The sequence below is a fragment of the Gopherus evgoodei genome, chromosome 3, assembly GCF_007399415.2.
Source record: "Gopherus evgoodei ecotype Sinaloan lineage chromosome 3, rGopEvg1_v1.p, whole genome shotgun sequence".
NCBI classification, from domain to species: Eukaryota; Metazoa; Chordata; order Testudines; family Testudinidae; genus Gopherus; species Gopherus evgoodei.
In genome coordinates this window covers 8,356,113-8,368,577 of record NC_044324.1, presented here as the reverse complement: position 1 = coordinate 8,368,577, position 12,465 = coordinate 8,356,113, and the positions used below count along the sequence as shown (strand labels likewise).

General features: G+C 49.9%; 1 long non-coding RNA gene across 3 annotated transcripts; it reads right to left on the bottom strand.

Moving 5' to 3' along the window:
* Window positions 1-3,461: 3,461 nt before the first annotated feature.
* On the bottom strand, window positions 3,462-9,954 carry LOC115647958. 3 transcript variants are annotated; one of them, XR_003999418.1, is made up of 5 exons: window positions 9,114-9,954; window positions 8,459-8,806; window positions 5,904-6,040; window positions 4,811-5,604; window positions 3,462-4,117 (listed from the first exon to the last, which is right to left on the bottom strand). It is a non-coding gene; the product is annotated as an uncharacterized LOC115647958 (long non-coding RNA). The 3 variants fall into 3 exon arrangements; XR_003999417.1 differs by lacking the exon at window positions 3,462-4,117 and having other exon boundaries at window positions 4,657-5,604; window positions 9,114-9,240; window positions 9,372-9,954; XR_003999416.1 differs by lacking the exon at window positions 3,462-4,117 and having other exon boundaries at window positions 4,657-5,604.
* Window positions 9,955-12,465: the final 2,511 nt, after the last annotated feature.

Genomic DNA, 12,465 nt, shown 5'->3' with positions numbered 1-12,465 from the left:
TAGAAAACATTTTATCTTTATTTTTTCTTGTAACCATTTCTTCTTTAATGCCTTATTACTTGTGTTCACTTAAAACCTCTCTATGTAGTTAAATAAACTTGTTTATTCTTGAACCAAAACTAATCCAGTGTTGTGAACTGTAAATGGAATAATCCACAAGGTGGCAGATTTTTGTACATTGACCTCCTAGAGGTACAACAGACCTAATCTATCTGGCCTGTCCAGAGAGGGCTAGACAGTGCACAACACGTTTTTGACGTAAAGTTCAGGACAGGGAGTGTGTTGGGGTCACTCTGCATGTGGTAGCCCAGGTCTGATGGAAGCAAAGTGTGACTAGTGAGTGCTGACAAGCTCTGGGATCAGAGTTGTAGCCATGCACAGACACTTGGGAGGAGAGGGGGGAGCAGCACGCCAACAGGCTATTTGTGAGCTCCCAAGTCAGCGCTATAACAGAGCAGCATGGTGAGGCACCAGGGCCGGAGCTTTCATTTAGGCGGCCTAGGCAATTGCCTAGGGCGCCAGGATTACTGGTGGGCGGCGTTTTGCCAGAGGGGGCGGCAGGTGGCTCCGGTGGAGCTGCCGCAGTCGTGCCTGCGGACGGTCGGCTGCTCGCGTGGCTCCAGTGGACCTCCCGCAGGCACGACTGCGGCAGCTCCACCAGAGCTGCGGGGCAGCCAACCGTCTGCAGCCACGACTGCGGCAGCTCCACCGGAGCCGTGAGACCAGTGCGTGGGGCGGCGAAATTACCATGCGCCTAGGGCGCTCAAACCCCAGCGCCGGTCTTGTGAGGCACACCCCCCATTGCAGGTCAGGTGACACAGCCCTGCACTAGACAGGATTGCAGCCTGGAACATCATACCTGGGCCACAGCAAGAGCCCCCCAGCTGCTGTAGTGTTATAAAACGTTCCCCAGTAGAACCTGTTACTTTCCTGTTGCGGGTGCTGGAGCAAGCTGATCACGTACAGTAACAGGGGCAAAAGGAAGGCTAGGGGGTGGGGAAGGTCTAGACAAGGCTGCTCTTCCCTCTCTGAAATGACATAATGAGTTTCTGACACCTTCCCGCTCCCCCACAATACACCCTGCTCTTTAAATACTCACAGTCTCCATTCAGGTGTGTACATACAAGTGACACATCTGCACAGAGGTGTTCACTAATTGGTTTGCTCAGCTGTTCCACTTGCCTGAACTGGCCACCTCCAGGAAAGGGAGTTTCATACCTTTTAATTCTTTAATTCTCAAGAAACCTTCATATCCGATTAAGCGGGCTGTAGCCCATGAAAGCTTATACTACAATAAATGTCTTAGTCTCTAAGGTGCCACAAGTACTCCTGTTCTTTTTGCGGAAACAAACTAACGTAGCTACTACTCTGAAACCCTTCATATCTTCTTATAACACTTCCTAGGGTTTTACTGTGACTCTCATTTACCATATTTAATACATTATTAAAAACAAAACATTATCAAGTCTATTTTTATGATCACATGACTTCATTGGTGCTAGAATGGCTGGTGGGCCAGAATCTCTACCTCTAAACCAGAGGAGGGGCAGATGGCCATTGCTCCTGTGGAACCTCTTTTTAAAATTTACACACAAGTAAAACAAGATTTTGCTAATTTAGATGAAAAGTGCATTAAATTAGAAAAATCTAAATTTTATGAATGTCACCATTTAAGATAGTGATTTCCCACAAGTTGAACCTAAGTTCCCTCTAAGCTGCGCAGCAGCATATTAAGCACTGTGCAGGCACTCAGGGCTGCAGCAGGGAGATATGCTTCTCTCCCAGCCCCGGATCTGCTGCAGCCAGGGAAGAAGCACCTATCCTGTGGCCCCAGCCCTGGAGCTGCCGCGTTAGGGAGAGGTGCCTCTCCCCCCAGCCCAGGTGCTGCTGCGGAGAGAGAGAGCTGCGGGGAGTCCTCTCCCCCCCTTCCTGTAGTCCCAGGGCAGCCTGGCCACAAACCCCTCATCCCTAGCCCAGAGACCACACCCCAAGATGGAGCCCTCACCCCCTGCACCCCAGCCCTGAGTCCCTCATCCCCAGCCCCACCCCAGAGCCTGCATCCCCAGCTGTATCCCTCACTCCCCCACACCCCAATACTCTGCCCCAGCCCTGAGCCCCGTCCCACACTCTGAACCCCTTGGCCCCACCCTGCCACATGAATTTTGTTATGTGCACCAATATGGAGGTGATGTCTGACATCACCTCCATATTGGTGCACATAACAAAATTCCTTCCACATGAGTGGGAAAAATTAGAGGGAACACTGGTTGAAACTCTGACAAAGTCCAAGCCATCTGTCACAACTCCCTCTCCCATAGATTCAGGGATGGGAAATTGTGGGTGTAGCAAATGGTGACACGGCAGTTCTCCACCCTCAACCCTCTCCATTACACCATTAGCATTACAACCAAAAAGCACTCCTTACAACAGCACCCAAAATTATCACTCTGCACAGCATACTCTGGCCCCTCCCCAGCCGTAATCTCACAGAGCCCCGTACCCAACGAGGAAGCAAATCTTGCCCTCATCCCTGCTGCCCTCTCCAGTCCAGTCTACATCAGCCCCACTCGATGAACAGAGACCAAGTAAATGCAGATAGTCACAGTTCCACTTTAGCACCCACTGCCTCGCATGCTTTTCGTCTGCTCCTACTTCTCTATGGTTCCCAAGACCTGGACTCTGGGGATGCACACCTAGCAAGCCTACCCGTGTCTTACAAAGGGAGATGGCGAGAGGAGAGGAGAGGAGAGGAGAGGAGAGGAAAGAGAGTGAGAAAGCTGGCCAATGCACTAGAAAAGAGAACGAGAGACAGAGAGAAAGAAGTGGGAGGAAGGCAAGCAACTCATCACCTGGAGTCATCCTCCTAGATGCAAACTTCTGCTGCGGAAGACACACCGCTCCTGGCCAGAGAAATGAGCATCCCCTGAAAATGGGGACTTGTCTGTCTTGTAAGCATGGCTGGTCAAGAACCATTTCTTACAAACCCAGGCCCAGCTAATGGGGCAACCCTACCTGGAGCCAGGGGGGCCCTGAGCAGAGCACTCACCAAACCAGACACTCATCTCACAGACACAGCAACTGCTCCACTGCCAACTGGATGGCTCCTCACATGCATCAACCATGCTCGTGGGCTCACTGCTCTCACTCGCTTTACATCGCACGAGGGCAGTAGACTGATGTTTGATTTCTTTTCCCTGGGTACTAAACCCAGCATAAGAAGGAAAAACAAAGTTATTGTGGAGATTAATGGAAGGAGGAGGCAGATGTCAGAGCCCTAGGGGGGCTCACGTCAGGGTCCTAGTGGGGCTCTGGGTGATCGCTACTTCCCACCACCCAACACAGATGTAAAGAGGCTGAATAGTGTCTGCAAAACAGAAACTAAGCAATTAATTATTCCTCCAGAAAGGTTTTTAATGACTTATGACTATAAAGGCAACACAGATAGAATAAGAAAAACAGAATTAAAGACCAGCACTGAGTGAGGATTAATACAAATGGCAAATTATACTGGAGACAAGTACAAGTAATATTATGCAATAACTGCCTATTCCTATAAGTGCACATATAAAAGGTAAATAATATTGAAAATAGTTACAAGCGCATGCAATGTTACTATTACTGATTGCCTAGTAACCTTACATGTACTGCACCCACCCCAACAAATACAATTCTATATGCAATATTAATACATGGACTAACTATATTTTACTAACCTTAACCTACCTATAACTTTGTATAACAACTTATAAGCATTTATTGACTTTTATGATGGTAACTTATATAAAAGACAGGCACAGCGACATGCAAAGCTACTAGGTTCACCAGCACTGTACCCATTCCCAGCAAGGCACAAAAACATATACAGTCATTATATATTGATCAACTATTGACTATTACAATCTTTAAACAACTTCAACAATTTACTAATATAACTAAACTATAGTATTAATACAGACTTAAGATTAACCAGCACGAGCATAACCAGACCTCTTCACTTTAAAAACTTACCCTGAGTTCTTCCAAAGATACATTACCTTCAGTTGACCATTTCCTGCACTGCCAGGCATAGTCAGTCAGTGAAGAGCAAGTCCCTTTGGTTCAAGGGGTGTATATGAGCCTGACAAAGAGTGACCTCTTTTAGGTCAACACACACACACACACTTGCGCCTCTGCATCTTATTTATATGGTATTTGCTGGCCATGTTTCAAAACACAGCAACCAATGAAGGCGGCCAAATGTTTCTGTGTGGTATGTGCAGTTGTCTTGATCTTATGAACTGTGCACCTGTGCTCAGGTCATCTCTTTTCTATGGGGCTAATAGTGTTTAATTTTCTAGACTCAAAAATGCTCAAATGAGATTCAAGAGGTATTTGGTTGCAGAGCATAGTAACCACAGGTCTGTATCTACCTTTACAGAGTTTCCTTTTTACTCTACAAAGCTTCCTAGTTAGATTACACTTATTCTTGCAGGATTCATCTGTACTCGCTTCACACAATTTCCAGAAGGTTGAGGCCTAACAAATATTTATGCACATTAATCACAGTTATCATCAGAGTGGGAAACATTCTATTCACCTCTCCCACGCGGCAGTACTCCGCCCCAAATCCCCCCCCCCATTACGCCTTTAGCACAACAACTAAAAAGCACCCCTTCCAAGGGCATCCGAAATAATCACTCTGCACAGCAGACTCTGGCCCCTCCCCAGCGTAATCTGACAGAGCCCCGCACTCAACGAGGAAGCACAAGGCCTGAGAAGAGTACTACAGCGAGCACAGATGAGGAATTCAGACCACTGACTGCTTACTCACAGCCAGTTGTGCGGGAGTCAGAAAGCTGAGGATTGTTCATGTCCACTTCTGCCACTTTCTCCTCAGTCTAGGACTCCTGGAAAATTGCTTTGGAAGAGCAGCTGCAAAAGCCAAGCATGAGCCATCACTACACAAAGCTCTACTGGTGCTTCGAATCTTGCCCTCAACCTGGCATCCCTCTCCAACCCAATCTACCTCAGCCCCACTCCATCAACAGAGACAGAGTTAACACCAACAGCCACTGCTACGCATGATTTTCGTCAGCTCCCGCTACTCCATGGATCCCGAGACCTAGCCTGTAGGGATGCACACCTAACATGTCTGCCCGTGTCTTACGAAGTGAGACGACACGAGGAGAGGAGAGGGAAGAGAGTGAGAAAGTTGGCCAACACACTAGAGAAGGGAGAGACAAATGGGAGGAAAGCAAGCAACTCATCACCTGAGTCATCCTCCTGGATCCAACCTCCCCCTGTGCAGGAGACACTGTTCCTGACCAGAAAAATGAGCAACCTCTGAAAACAGGGACCTTTTCTCCCTCGTGACCACAGCTAGTCAGGAACCTTTTCATACAAACCCAGCCTTACCGTACTGGGCTTCCCTACCTGGACTCGGGTTGGGCGTGAGCAGAGCCCTCCCCAAACCAGACACTTATCTCGCTGACAGCAGCATCTCCTCGGCTTCCAGATGGACAGCTTTTGCGTGGCATCAACAATGGTCAGAGTCTCGACGCTCTTGCTCGCTTTCCATCGCATCAGAGCAGTAGACTTTGATGCGCGACTTCATTTTCCTTGGTACTAAATGCAGCAGACGGGGGAAAAACAAAAACAAATTAGCATCTCTGTCTGCAATGTCACCCAGCCTCTTCATTTCACATCTCCCATATCCCACCGCTCAGCCCTCAACCCATCTCCCATTACTACGTTACAACTGCAACAAGAAGGCACCCACTGTAACGGCACCCAAAATACTCACTTTCCTCAGAGACTCTTGTGCCTTCTCCAGCCTTAATCCCGGAGCCTCGTACCCAACGAGGAAGGACATGGCCTGTGAAGAAAACTACAGCGACTACAGATCAGGAATTCAAAGCACTGACCTCTTACTCATAGCCCGTGATGCAGAAAGCGGAAACATGAGGACTATTCGTGTCTCCTTAGAAGGATGTCCAGGCTGCTCAGGTCCACTTCTGCCATATTCTTGTCCGGTTGGGCTCCTGGACGATTCCTCTGCAAACTAATAAAGCCAAGCAAGAACGATCACTACACAGAGATCTACCAGTGCGTTGAATCTTGCCCTCATCCCAGCCTCCTGCTCCAGTCCCATCTACATCAGCCCCACTCGACGAATGGAGACCGAATAAACACAGACAGTCACAGCTCCACTTTAGCGTCCGCTGCCCCGCATGCTTTTCATCCGCTCCTACCTCTCCATGGCTCCCGAGATCTGGCCTCTGGGGATGCAAACCTAGCATGCCTGCCCGTGTCTTACAAAGGGAGACAGCACAAGGAAAGGCAAGGACAGACACAGAGAGATAGAGGGTGTGTGTTGGCCAACGTACTAGAGAAGAGAAGAGAGAGAGAGAAAAAGGAGGGAGGAAGGCAAGCAACTCACCACCTGGAGTCATCTTCCTAGATGCAACCTTCTGCTGTGGAGGACACACTGCTCTGGGCCAGAGAAATGAGCAGCCCCTGAAAACGGGGACCTTGTCTCTCTCGTAAGCACAGCTGGTCAGGAAGCATTTCTTACAAACCCAACCCCAGCCAATGGGGCGGCGATAGCAGGACCGAGGTGGGCCACAAGCACAGCGATCACCAAACAAGACATTGTAATAAACAGATAGCTAAGGGTTAATGTTCTTTTACCTGCGAAGGGTTAACAAAGGGAACCAAACACCTGACCAGAGGACCAAACAGGAAACAAGACTTTTTCAAATCTGGGTGGAGGGAAGTTTTGGGTGTGAGTCCTTTGTTCTTGGTCTCTTCTCTTTCTGGGCTCTGAGAGTGATCTTTCTATCTCCAGGCTTTCTAATCTTCTGTTTCCAAGTTGTAAGTACAAAGATAGTAAGACAATAGGTTTATATTGTTTTTTTGCATTTACATGTGTGTAGTTGCTGGAATGTGTTAAATTGTATTCTGTTTGGATAAGGCTATTTATTCATTTTTTTCTTTTAAGCAATTGACCCTGTATATTGTCACCTTGATACAGAGACCATTTTATGTCTTTTTCTTCCTTTTTATATAAAGCTTTCTTTTTAAGACCTGTGGATTTTTTTTTTAGTGGGGGCTCAAGGGGATTGTGCCTGCAGCTCACCGGGGAATTGGTGGGAGGAAGAAGACAGGGGGGAAGAGAGAATCTCTTTGTGTTAGATTTACTAAGCCTGACTTTGCATACCCTCTCGGTGAGGGGAGAGAGAGATTGATCTCTCGGTACTTGTGTTTCAAGGACTTGAAGCAGGGAATTCCCAGAGTACCCAGGGCGGGGAAATCTGGGAGGAGGTAAAGAGGGGGAAGGGAAGTGGGTTATTTCCCTTTGTGGTGAGACTCAGGGCATCTGAGTCTTGGGGGTTCCCCAGGGAAGGTTTTGGGGAGACCAGAGTGAGCCAGACACTGGAATTCTGGCTGGTGGCAGCGATATCAGATCCAAGCTGGTAATTAAGTTTGGAGGTTTCATGCTAGCTTCTCATGTTCTGAACTCTAAGGTACAGATCTGAGTAGGAGAGTTATGACAGACACTTATCTCATTGAGAGTGGCATCTGCTCAGATCTTGCCTGGCATCAACAGTGCTCACAGGCTCGCTGCTCTCGCTCACTTTACATTGCACGAGGGCAGTAGACTGTGACACTTGACTTCTTTCTCCTTGGTACTAAACCCGGCACAAGCGGGGAAAAAACAAGCATGTTACCATCTCAGTAGGCAACGTCTCATAGGCTCTTCTTTTTGTCTCACCCACACGACCGAGCTCCGCCCTCCCCATCACACCTTTAGCATTACAACCAAAAAGCACCCCTTGCAACAGCACCCAAAATAATCACTCTGCACAGCAGACTCTGGCCCCTCCCCAGACGTAATCTCACAGAGTCCTGCACCCAACGAGGAAGCACAAGGCCTGTGAAGAGTACTACAGTGAGGACAGATGAGGAATTCAGACCACTGACCGCTTACTCACAGCCAGTTATGCGGGAGTCAGAAAGCTGAGAACTGTTCATGTGTCCTTAGAAGGATGTCTAGTCTGTTCATGTCCACTTCTGCCACTTTCTCCTTGGTCTAGGGCTCCTGGAAGATTCCTCTGGAAACACAGCTGCAAACCCAAGCATGAGCCATCACTACACAAAGCTCTATTGGTGCTTCGAATCTTGGTGCCCTCATCCCAGCCTCCCTCTCCAATCCCATCTACCTCGGCCCCACTCCATCAACAGAGACCGAGTTAACACCAATAGCCACTGCTATGCATGATTATTGTCAGCTTCTACTTCTCCATGGATCCCGAGACCTAGCCTGTAGGAATGCACACCTAGCACACCTGCCCATGTCTTACGAAGGGAAACGGCATGAGAAGAGGAGAGGGAAGAGAGTGAGAAAGTTGGCCAACACACTGTGGAGGGGCGGGGAGAGAAAGAGAGAGAGGTGGGAGGAAGGAAAGCAATTCACTACCTGGAGTCATCCTCCTAGATGCAACCTTCTGCTGTGGAGGACACACCGCTCCTGGCCAGAGAACTGAGCAGCCCCTGAAAATGGGGATCTTGTCTCTCTCGTAAGCACAGCTGGTCAGGAAGCATTTCTCACAAACCCAGCCCCAGTCAATGGGGCGGCCCTATCTGGAGCCAGGCGGGTCATGAGCAGAGCCCTCTCGAAACCAGACATGTATCTCACTGACAGTAGCAACTGCCAACCGGCCGGCTCTTCACTTGCATCAACAATGCTCGCGGGCTCACTGCTCTCGCTCGCTTTCCATCCGATGAGGAAAGTAAACTCTGATGTTTGATTTCTTTTCCCTTGGTACTAAACCCAGCACAAGGAGGAAAAACAAAGAAAGTTATCTCAGTGGACAACTTCGCTTAGGCTATTCTTTTCACCCCTCCCACACAGCAGGGTTCCGCCCCAAACCTTTCCCCCCCCCCCCCCATTTGCCCTTGAGCACTACAACTAAAAAGCACTCCTTGCAACTGCACCCAAAATAATCACTCTGTACAGCAGACTCTGGCCCCACCCCAGCCGTAATCTAACAGAGCCCCGCACCCGAGGAAGCACATGGCCTTCGAAGAGTACCACAGTGAGCATAGATGAGGAATCGAAAGCACTGACTCACAGCCAGCGATGCAGAAGGCAGAAACATGAGGACTGTTTATGTATCCTTAGAAGGATGTCCAGGCTGCTCAGGTCCATTTCTGCCATATTCTTATCTGGCTAGAGCTCCTGGACGATTCCTCTGCAAACTAATAAAGCCAAACAAGAACTATCATTATACAGAGCTCTATTGGTGCCTTTAATCTTGCCCTCATTTCTGCCTCCCTCTCCAGTCCCACTCGATGAACAGAGACTGATCCCAGTCACCACTCCACTTTACCATCCACTACTCCGCATGTTTTTCGTCCACTCCTACTTCTCCATGGCTCCCGAGACCTGGCCTGTGGGGATGTACACCTAGCATCCCTGCCCATGTCCTATGAAGGGTTTGTGTTGTGGAGGAAGGAGAGAGAAGGGCTGAGGGGCCCCATGGATGGATGGAGGGAGGGGGGGAGTAAGGTAGGGATAGGGATGCATGTTGGAGAAAGGACAAAAGGGCACTGGGGGCCCACAGATCTAGGGACAGAGTGGGGTGCAGGTTGTGTTGGGCTGGGAGTGTTGGGAGGGAGGCATGGATAGAGGCACAGGTTGTTGTGAGCTGGGAGGATGTTGGAGATAGACTGTGGCTATGGAGTCCCATGAGTGGAGGAATGAACTGAGGGATACAGGGCTTGTGGGTTGGGGAAGGTTGTTGCAGGCTGGAGGGTGTTGGTAAGAGATGGGGGCTGAGGGGTTGCTATGGGAAGAGGCATAGATGGAGGAAAGGTAGGGATGGGGTGCAAGTTGGGGTGGCCTGGGAGGTGTTGGAGGGACAAGAAAGGAGGATTGAGGTACCCAAAGGATGGAGAAATAGACGGGGGCGGGTTGGTTGGGCTAAAAGAATGGGGGTGCGGGTTGGAGAAGGTTGTAGGTTGGGGGGGGTTGGGGTCTGGGGATGCGGGTTGGGGAAGGTTGGGTGTGGGGGGATAAGGAAGGTTGTGGTGGGCTCGGTGTATGTGGGGGCAGTTGGGGAACGTCGCGGCGCCCTAGGGGTGCGCGGGGTGGGCTGCGGAAGGCTGTGGGGTGGGGCGGCCCGGGGAAGGTCACAGCAGACGGGAGGTGCAGGGGGGACAGGGGGCGCGTGGTGGGTTGGGGGCCGAGGTGTGGGGGGGTTGGGGAAGGTCGCGTCGCGCTGAGGGCGCAGGGGAAGGTGGGTGCGTGCGGGCTTGGGGATGCGGCGGGACGGGGGCGGCCCATGGCAGGCTGGGCGTGCCGGTACCAAACACAGTCGAGGCGGCAACACTTTGAAAACTACAACTCCCAGGATGCAACTGGCACAGAACAAAACTAATTCCCTGGTTACCGCGGTTGGCGTCCAAAGCGGTTATATCACTTCCTCTCCCTTCCGTTTCCGGCCCCGCTCCGCAAACAGACGCTGTACCGCCAAAAGCACCGCCCACCCAAACCAAAGGCGCCGGGCCCCGCCCTGGCCGCGGCGAGAAGCCAGCACCAGACTCCGCCTCTCCCACGGTGCCGCTGGATCCGCGGGGCTGATGGGAGTTGTAGGCCGGGGCACACTACAACTCCCAGAAACTTCTGCTTCCTTCCTTCTCTCCGCCCCCCCTCCCCCCAGCAGGGCGTAGCTGGGCACATGGCAATAATGGGGGCTGGGAGCCGAGGGTCGGGGGGGTCATAGAGGGGTGGGTCTCCAGGAAGATTGAGGCTGAGAGGAATTGGTGGGGGGAAGGTGGGAGATGGGGGATAAGCGGAGGAATTCCAGGCTTCTGGCAGTTTTGAGGTGTCAGGTTGTGGCTAAGCCCATCTGAGTTGAAGTGGGGACAGCTTGTCTGAGGACCCGCTCAGGGGACATGGGAATGGGCAGGAGCAGGAGGGATGCAAGGGACAGGGGAGAGTAGATGATTTTTGCCTGAGGAGGATTGGGGTGCAGGTGTCTCATCACTAGAAGGAACCTTGAGAGGTCATCGAGTCCAGTCCCCTACCCTCATGGCAGGACCAAATACTGTCTAGACCAGTGGTCAGCAACCTTTCAGAAGTGGTGTGCCGGGTCTTCATTTATTTGCTCTAATTTTAGGTTTTGCATCCTAGTAATACATGATACTTTTAGAAGGTCTCATTCTATAAGTCTGTAATATATAACTGAACTATTGTTGTATATAAAGTAAATAAGGTTTTTAAAATGTTTAAAAAGCTTCATTTAAAATTAAATTAAAATGCAGAGCCCCCTGGATTGTTGGCCAGGACCTAGGCAGTGTGAGTGCCACTGAAAATCAGTTCACATGCTGCCTTTGGCACCTGTGCCGTAGGTTGCCTGCCCCTGGTCTAGACCCTCCCTGATTGACATTTATCTAACCTACTCTTAAATAATTCCAGAGATGGAGATTCCACAACCTCCCTAGGCAGTTTATTCCAATGTTTAACCACCCTGACAGGAACTTTTTCCTAATGTCCAACCTAAACCTCCCTTGCTGCAGTTTAAGCCCATTGCTTCTTGCTCTATCCTTAGGGGCTAAGATGAACAAGTTTTCTCCCTCTTCCTTATGACACCCTTTGAGATACCTGAAAACTGCTATCATGTCCCCTCTGTCTTCTCTTTTCCAAACTAAACAAACCCAATTCTTTCAGCCTTCCTCCATAGGTCATGTTCTCTAGACCTTTATCTTGACTTGCTGCAAAACCTATCCCGGGGGGTGGAGTTACCTCCCCCGTCACTTTCCCCCGCCCATGGAAAATCTATATATTCTATTGTAATCAATTAATTGACAGTGTCTCTAAGACTAATAAGCAAGGTAGCATTCCGCCAGCACTGTGTTTGATAAACTCTTATGCTTGACCTCTACACAGTGTGGATTTATGTCCTTCAACCTGGTATTACCCACTCGGAAGACAGGATACTGGGCTAGATGGACCTTTGGTCTGACCCAGTATTGCCATTCTTACATTCTGATGTTAAGGAGCCTGTTGCACCTGCACCTGCACCCAAAATAGTCACTGTACAGAGGAGATTATTGTCTCTTTCCCAGGTCATAATCCCACAGCTGCTCCAAAAATAGGGAAATTCTCCTCCCATACCCAGAACAAGGAGAAACCAAGCATCACCTAAAGGGATGCAGCTGTCTGTACTCAGCCTCTACTATGCATTTATCTTATGCTTAAACCACACCGCTAAAAATCGTGAAGTGTAGTTATGAGGGAGGCAGAAAGCTGAGGACTGTTCATATCTGCTTGGGAGGATGTCCAGGCTGCTCAGATCCACTTCTACCAGCTTCTCCTCTGGCTAGGGCTCCAGAACAACAATTCCTCTGTCAGAGCAGCTGCAAAAGCCAAGCATGAGCCATCACTACACAGAGCTCTTGCCCTCATCCCTGCCTTCCTCT